The sequence below is a fragment of the Mastomys coucha genome, unplaced genomic scaffold, assembly GCF_008632895.1.
Source record: "Mastomys coucha isolate ucsf_1 unplaced genomic scaffold, UCSF_Mcou_1 pScaffold16, whole genome shotgun sequence".
Taxonomy (NCBI): Eukaryota; Metazoa; Chordata; class Mammalia; order Rodentia; family Muridae; genus Mastomys; species Mastomys coucha.
This window is the reverse complement of record NW_022196898.1, coordinates 2,929,642-2,938,253: the sequence shown is the minus strand read 5'-3', so window position 1 is coordinate 2,938,253 and position 8,612 is coordinate 2,929,642.

The following is an 8,612-nucleotide window of genomic DNA, read 5'->3' as shown; positions in this document are numbered from 1 at the left end:
ATCTAGTCACAGAAATGAGGTATTTTCCCTTTAGTTTTTCTTTCCTGCTTTCTTATGTTGTTTTGTTGGTGGTGTTTTTTCAGTTATAACCCAGCTTATAGTTTTGTTTTTTACGTTTTGGGTGGAGTTTTGTTTGCTTCTGTTTCTATGGTGTTTGTTTGTTTGTTTGTTTGTGAGACAGAGTTTTTCTCTATAGTCCTGGCTATCCTGAAATTCACTTTGTAGACCAGGCTGGCCTTGAACTCAGAGAACTACCTGCTTCTGCCTTCCAAGTACTAGGATTAAAGGTGTGAGGCACCACACCTGGCTGCCAGCCTACGTTTTGTATGTAACCATAAAGTTGGAACATTTTTCAAAGGTACACAATAATGGCCACTTTTATTTCAATTTTATTCTCACAAAAATCAACTACTGTGAGACAAGCCCAAGAAACTATCCTTTTAAATATATAAAAAACAAAATATTATTAGCTTGCTTCAAAAAAAATAACATTTTGTATGGGAGGGAAATAGAGAAATGACTCAATAGTCAAGAGCACTTGCCCAGTGGTCAGCTCTGAAAACATAACATTAATTTACATTGTGCAGATTGAGCAGTTTTCATTTATGTATTTAGGAATATAGCACCCACATCGGCCAGTTTACACTCATCTGTAACTCTAGGTCAAGGGGTCCTGACACTCTCATTAGGCCTCCATGGGTACTTGTAGCAGTGCACACTGTGACTACACACACACGTGAACACGTGCACACATGCACACATGTACCCATGCACACACACACATAGCAAAGCAAAGCCTTAGACACCATCTCTGTGTCACAGAGATGGTAACAGTAACTCCCCAGATAACCAAACATTAAATTGGTGTTTGTGCTTCCTTAGCTTTCTTATTGCATAAAATTTCAATACCAACAAAGTAAACTGAATAGCAAAACAGACCATGGTGTGTTCATCTTCTGGCCTCTATAAGCATCAGCCCTTGACTTTTTCCATCCCAAAGCAGGTCCCTTTTCTTCTCTGCTTTTGGAGCACATTTGACAGGAGTTCTGCAAATGTTTCTATATGAACTTGTAAAAAGGCAAAGATCCTAACATAACCACAAAGCCAGTGTCCTAGTCCACACAGTGATCTCCCATCAGTACTGAAAACTCACCTGTAAATATAAAAAATATTTTTAGCAGGCAAGTCTTAAATGAGGATGCTTTTAAATGATCCTGAAAAACGACACAGTACAGTTGGTTGATGACTTTCAAGTCCCTTTCAATCACCTTTTTTGAAAAAATTATTGATTTATTTTTAGGAACTGCTTTGCCTGTCCTAAAAACGGTCTTCTTGTCTGAATTTTGGTGACTGTATCCCAGTAGTGTAACTGAACATATTTCCCTCGAATCTATATTCCCTACATTTTGGTCATTCAGTCATGATATCTGAATGATTTTGTTCTCGAGGCAGTCTCACAAAGGATTTATGGTTTCCCCCTGGGGGACATATAACATGTGGCTGTAGCTATCAGTTGATTGGTAGTTACAAACTGGTACTAATCCTCCTTCAAGTGTTAACTGGAAAACTATAAGGAGAAACTGTCCCCATCTCCACCTTAGCTATTTCATGGTGCTATTCATATTACAAAAGCAAAATACATGTATGCTTAATTCCTTACACTTGTACAACAGGTTTCAAGTAATAAATATATTTGTTTCTTGGCACTCTGCATTAGGGACAAGTTGGTTTTAAGTTTTGCCACTGCACCTCTGAATTTAGAAGTTGCGTGGCTTCTGTTTAGTTGGCAGTGGTATTAGAACTTGAAGCCTAATGTTACGATACTTACTGCTGCCTTATCTATAGAAATCGGCATACAGTGTTTTATGCAGTTCACCATTTGAACTGGGGTACAAGTGAACTCTGCTATTAATTGTTGAATCTCTTAAGTCTCTTAGTATTCTGTGGCTTGCTTTTGGTTTTGTTTCATTTCACTAAGTAGCCCAGTCTGGCCTCAAACTCTCAGTCCTCCCACCATCACCTTCATAAGTGCCCAGACTCAAGGCCCCTGAGTATCTTTTAAATGATTGGTTTTCCTCTTGACCTTCCCATGTCTTACTGTTGCTGCTGAACAAGAAGAGGAGGGAGAGGGAAGAAGAAACCAGATGATTCTCTTGAGTTTCTTACATCAGGCTTTGCTAATTGCCCCCTTAGTTATCATTTAACATACTTTTTGTGTTTTCCCCCTTTGCTAATTAAAAACCCAATTAACCAGACTTCTGTTTTTCTCTTAGCCTTTGATTCCTTCCAATTTTACACTAGGTTTGGAATGTGTGAAGCGACAGCTAGCTTATACACAAACCAAACTGCCTTCCTTCTTTCCTTGAGGTCCTTCTGCCTCTTGAGCCTCCTAGTCCACTGAACTGAAAATCTGTCCCAAGCTCATTCTGGCTTGAACATCTCCTGAGCTCCATAAAGCTAGATCCTGACAGATAGCCAAGGATGCTGTGTCCGCATCCCAAGGACAGTCTTCCAGGAGCTCTAACCCTTCCAGATCTTTTAGCAGCAGAGAAAACGCCAGCATCAGGTCTTGGATTCAAGCTCAAGCTGTACACGTTTCATTAAGTCTATTCATTATGATGGCAATTCTTGGTCAAGCCCAAGGAAGAGTGAACCTCAACTGAAAATTGCCTACATCAGATTGGTCTATGAGCATGTCTATGTGGTATCTTCTTTTAAAAACAAATTATTTATTATACATATGTGAGTACACTGTCATTATCTTCAGACACACCAGAAAGAGTATCAAACCCCATTACAGATGGTTTTGAGCCACCATGTGGTTGATGGGAATTGAACTTAGGACCTCTGGAAGAGCAGTCAGTGCTCTTAACCGCTGAGCCATCCCTCCAGCCCTGGCATTTTCTGTTTCATAATTGATGTAGGAGGGCTCAGTCCACTGTGGGTGGTACCATCCCTGGGCTGGTAGACCTTAGCTGCACAAGAAAACTAGCTGGGCCTGAGCCTGGGAGCAAGCCAATAAGCAATGTTCCTCCATGGTTTCTGCTTCTGGCTCCTACCTTGTGTGTCTGCCTTACCTTTTCTAGGTAATAGACTATAACCTATAAGAGGAAATACATTCTTTCCCAGGTTGCTTTTGATTATGGTATTTATCGCAGAAACAAAAAGAAAAAGAAAAAGAAAAGAAAAGAAAAGGAAAAAGAAAATGGGACTAGTCATTAAACTCAGGAAATCCCATTTTTTTCACATCTAAAAAATAGGCATGCTTACTAATTACTGTCTCCCTCTTTGAGTGTCATTAAATAAAGCAGGACCTAACAAATTAGTTGGTAGTTTCTCTCTGCTATTTAGGAGCTGTCTTTGTGAGCTAGTTGAGCAACTGGCAATTCTCTAGCAAGTTTTTGAGAAGCCTAGTGCCTTGCCTTTGTGGGGTTACCAAGGTGGGATGTCTGAGCACTATGACACTTGTGCTCCTCTGCAGCCGGGTCCTACTCATACACTGTAATAGTGGGTTTTCCAGGTTGTAGACATCACAGTGTGATACAGCACAGAGTAAGTCAGATGACCACAGCATTAAAAAAAAATCCCAGTCAGATCGCCAGGCAGCTGCCACAGGAAGAAAACAGATTCTCCAAACCTCAGAGACAGCAGCTCACCCAGGAGGCAACGTCAAGGTTGGACAAAGACAAAAAGCTCACTGACCAAAACCTGGACTCACAAAGTTCAGTTGCTTCAACTTGAACTATTGTCAGGAGAGCCGCCTCTGAAAGTAGTAGGCATATTTAAATAGGACTGTGTCTATCTAATGGGATTATATGGTACTGTGACCTGTTTCCCTTTTCATGTGGTAAACCAAATGGTTATGGTCATGGTTAGGACATTTAGCGAAAGTTGCTCTAACCAAACAACAAACATGAAGTTCAATGGTATAATCACATGTCCATTACTTGTAAGCAAGTCAAGAGAAAAAGAATTTGCCAACAACTAAATGCTTGCCCTTCTCTAGGAGAGAGTTTGAAGCCACAAGATTTTGTCATGGTTAAGTTCTGTCCTCAAGCAAAAACTCTGCTGTCAACAAAGGATGCACGGCAGATTTGTGGAGGACTCATCCACTCCATCATCCTCTCTATAAAACGTGTGCCACCTGCCAGGCAATGCTGAGGGAGCTCCATCTACTTTCTCAGTTATTTCCCAGAGGATACCACTTATGGATGAGGAATCAATTCAATAGGCATGGCCAGCAAGTGTATGCAAAACGTTATAGGCCATCTTGCTGTTGTTGTTGATGATGATGATGTTGCTATTGCTGTTGCTTTGTTTATCTGTTTCTTTGAGGCAGTCTCACAATATAACTCTGGCTAGCCTGAAACACAGACCAAGCCAGTCTTGAACTCAGAAACCCTCCTTTTTTTGCTTCCTGAGTGCTGAGGTTAAAGGTGTGGCCCACAACAGCTGGCAACCTTTCAATTTAGCCATGACTGTGAAAGGTGGGCTTAAACCAATACCTTTTCACATTTGCCCATCCAATATACCTCCTTGCACATGGTAGTTGTCACAGGGGAAGGAGGAAGCCAGAGGTGAGACCCTAGAGAGCATGTCAAATGACTGTTTTTATTTCACGAGTCATTGTAATTCTCTTGTCTGTGAAAGCACTATCAGAAAGAGCTCTGTGGGTCCATTTTCCCGCTTTAGTAAGCCAAAAATACCTATACTTTACACAAGGAACTCTAGCTCTGGGATTTCTATTTTCTAAGACTATCAAAATACAAACACAACCAGGAGAGCAATGGTTAAGTGTTCAAAGTGATACAAACCTTTTGACTGGAACTACTAGAAAGCTTTTACAAGTAACTCTGTCTCATGGCTGGAAAATTAAATATCCTTAGACTCAACATTTCTGTACCTAAAATGTGATTATAATAGTATCATAGAGTACATAAGGAAATACATATAGACATACAATATACATATAGTAATACAAGGAGATAGATTACACACATGTTATATATACTATATGTTCTAGTACATAGATAAATTGGAATATTCTGCATCCACTAAAATATGCAACTGGGCTGAAGTGAGAGGGATGCCTAGAGCATACATAAAATTATCCTATGTTTGTAAATAATAAGCCATATGGCTGCATATATTTAGGGGGAAATCTGGAAAATTATTCGCCAGACTATTCCCAGCGGCTCCTTCCGGGAGGTGGAGTTAGGAAGGTACTTTCTATTTCTTATCTTCCTGTTTTAGAACAATCATATTGTTTTATGATTTTAAAAAATGTTTTCCATTCTATCTTCAGTTTGGCGTTTGACTATCCTTACTTAAGGATATGGGAGCACAACCCACTTACTTTCAAGTCTGGGATTAGGAAAAATGAACAAAGAAATGAAGATTCTCAAAGCCCCATTCTCATAATATTAGAAAATAAAAGGTAATAAGCATACACTTATCAATAGCTTCCAATAAATCACTAGAGATAAACATTTTTTGTTCAATCCAGAATTGTCTTTGAGGTTTCTCCAGAAATGGCAGAGTCGTGGGTAAGTTGGAATGGTTCCTCTCTCTAAAATTTACCTAAATGAATATAATGGCTGCTGCTTCTGCTTAGGCCTGTAGGGTTCTTGTTTGTTGTTTTTGTTTTGTTTCTTATTCTTAGTCAGTCACATTTTTCTCCCAAAGAGGTGATTCTGTGATGGTCAGCTTGGGGCTTCCATTAGACTACATATACAAAGTGACCTAAAGTTCGCATGTAGAAGACACAGCACTCACTGTACAAAGGTGAGCATCAGTGCCTAGGCCAAGTCTTTGGTAGGATGGCTGCTCATCTGGCTGCCCAAGCCTCAGAAAGGGGCCTAACAGTGGCCTCCAGGATTGAGCCTCAAAGCTGCATTCAAAGGCCAGCTGTTAACCACACTTAGAGAATAGATCCATCCGCTATGGGCGAACGTACTTCTACAGAAGCTGAGATAAGTAACTAGACTGCCCCAGAATTAATACATAAGAATGGTCTAACAAGTAAGGAAGCTTAAACTAGCTACTAAATGAAGGCCTTCTAACTCATTTTGACCACTAACATCAAGTTACATGTCACCAGAATGCTGTCAGCCAAGCATAGATTCACAAGAGTAAGGCGTTGTTTAACCTGAATGTGTAATGGCATTCAGCCAATACAGCCTGGCGCATCCCTCACCAAAGCACAGGTACGTCTTCCAAAGGGTTCAACCTCTGCTCCTCCATGCAGCCAGGACATCTTCTCTAAAGGGTATGACCAAATCCTGGCTCTTAGTTCCCTTTGTGTGGTCTCCCTAGAGACACAGTGATTCACAGCCAATTAAATTTCCACTGTTTGCATATTTACAATCATATTCCACTTCTGCCTCCATGAGCTCATTCCCTGAATCACCTTGGAGCTGATGCTCATGAGTTCTGAAGACAGACCATTACCAACTTCACATCCACCATCTGGGAATTTCCCTACCCTTTCTTTGAGAAGATGTAATCAGAATTAGACACCCTCTGTGGAGCCAACAAATAAAACAAATCTCAGAAGATTAGCACATACTTTTCTTCTCACTCCTACAAAGCCACATAGAGAGCGGTAGGACCCTTCTCCTTCTGGGCGGTCTGGATCCAGCTTCTGTCTGCTTAGTGACACATATCATCCTATGGCCTGGATTCCAGCAGAGAAAAACAAAGATGGAGGAGAGTCCTGGCTATGAAGCCCCTCCGCCAAACGCATCTGATTTCCCACATGCATTGACAAGTGGCCAGAGCTAATGATGCAGCCAACTTGACTCCAGAGGGGACGGAGGAGTCTGGCAGGCCACTGGATTATCTGGAGAGTGTGAACTGTGTCTGAAACAAACAGTTACTGACTTTCTAGGTTTTTAAAAAGAATGCCCAGAGACCAGAGAGATGGCTCAGTAGTTAAGAGCACCTGTTGTCCTTGCAAAGGATCCAATTCAGTTCCTAGCACCAGTACCTACAGAACCCTCAACAGACTCACAACCCTACATAACTCCAGTTCCAGGTGCTCTGATGCCTTCTTCTGACCTCCTCAAGTACCAGGTACAAATAAGGTGCAAATGCATACATAAACTTAAACACTCATATAGGAAACATATTTTATATATATTATAGACTTATATATAATTTTTATTTTTTTGAGACAGGGTGTAGCCCAGTCTATCCTGGAACTCACTCTGTAGACCAGGCTGGCCTCAGACTCAGAGATCTGCCTGCTTCTGCCTACCAAGTGCTGGGATAAAAGGTGTGTGCCCCTACCACCCAGCTTGGATAAATCTTTTTAAAAATACAAATAGATGAACATAGAAATTAAAACTTTTATTAGAGTACTTCCTGGTCAGCTCCTTATACCAGCACAGGCTGTGATCAGGATTCTGGGTGCTTCAGAAATGTTCTCATAGCCCCTTCCTAACATCCTTCTTTACTATGACTCAAATCATCAACCAAGAGGCTAACAGTGTGACTTAGATTCTGTAATACATATTGTGCCATCATGAGCTGTTAGAACTCACTGAAAAGTCAAGTCTAAAAGCAGGCCCGCCTCTACTCCTACTCCCCAGGCCTGTTTTTGTTGTTTCAGAATCAGTGGTGTTCATGCTGAGTGCCCTCCAAAACCCCCATGTTCAGAATCATGTTGGCCCCTACCTCTGCAATAGGGAAAAGGAAAAGGGAAAGCAGGTAATGGTGTTAAAAACATCATACTGCTGGAAAGTTGACTATTCCAACCAAGGTTCCTAAAGTTTATCCTATGATATAAAGATGCCTGCAGCGGAAACAAGAAGTTGGAAGCTCATGCACAGAGGAGACCCTCTGCCTAAGACTCTTTCAATCAGAAATTCTAGCTGGCTGCCTCAGTTCCCCAGTCAGTTTCTACCGGATGAGTGTAAGTTACTGGCTTGCTGGTACCTTTGTCCACCCTCATTTGGTTACATCATCTGGGCTGGGCGTTCACAACACTGGAGTTACTAGTTCGATGCTTCTTTGTATCTCTTATACACTGTTTGTTCACTCGCTTCTATTAGATAATAACTCATTCAGAACCAAAAGTACAGGGGCAAGAGAAATAGCTCAGCCATTAAGAGCACTGATTGTCATTCCATAGGTCCTGAGTCCAATTCCCAGCAACCACATGGCGGCTGACAAGCATCTGTAATGGGTACCAATGTCTTCTTCTTGAGTGTCTGAAGACAGCTACACTGTACTCACATATATGAAATAAATAAATCTTTTTTTAAAAAAAGTACAATTACTGTAGATCATTCTCCAGCCCCTACAAAGTAGAAGCAGATCCAAGTTAAGCCCCAGCTTTGAGGAGTATCAATCTAGGAGGAGACTTTCCATTCATAAAAGCCATACAATCAGACACCATGACTATAAGACAACACATAGAGAGACAAAAAAAATGAACATGTTCCACATTTAAAATAGTTAGCTAGTCAGGTTCAGTGGCACATGATTTTAATCCTAGCACTCAGAAGCAGGCAGATCCCTATGAGTCTGAAGCCAGTCTGGTCTGTAGGGAGCCGGCATTCGCCATGGCAAGATGGCGCCTACTTCCGCTGTCGAGTAAACAACTGTTT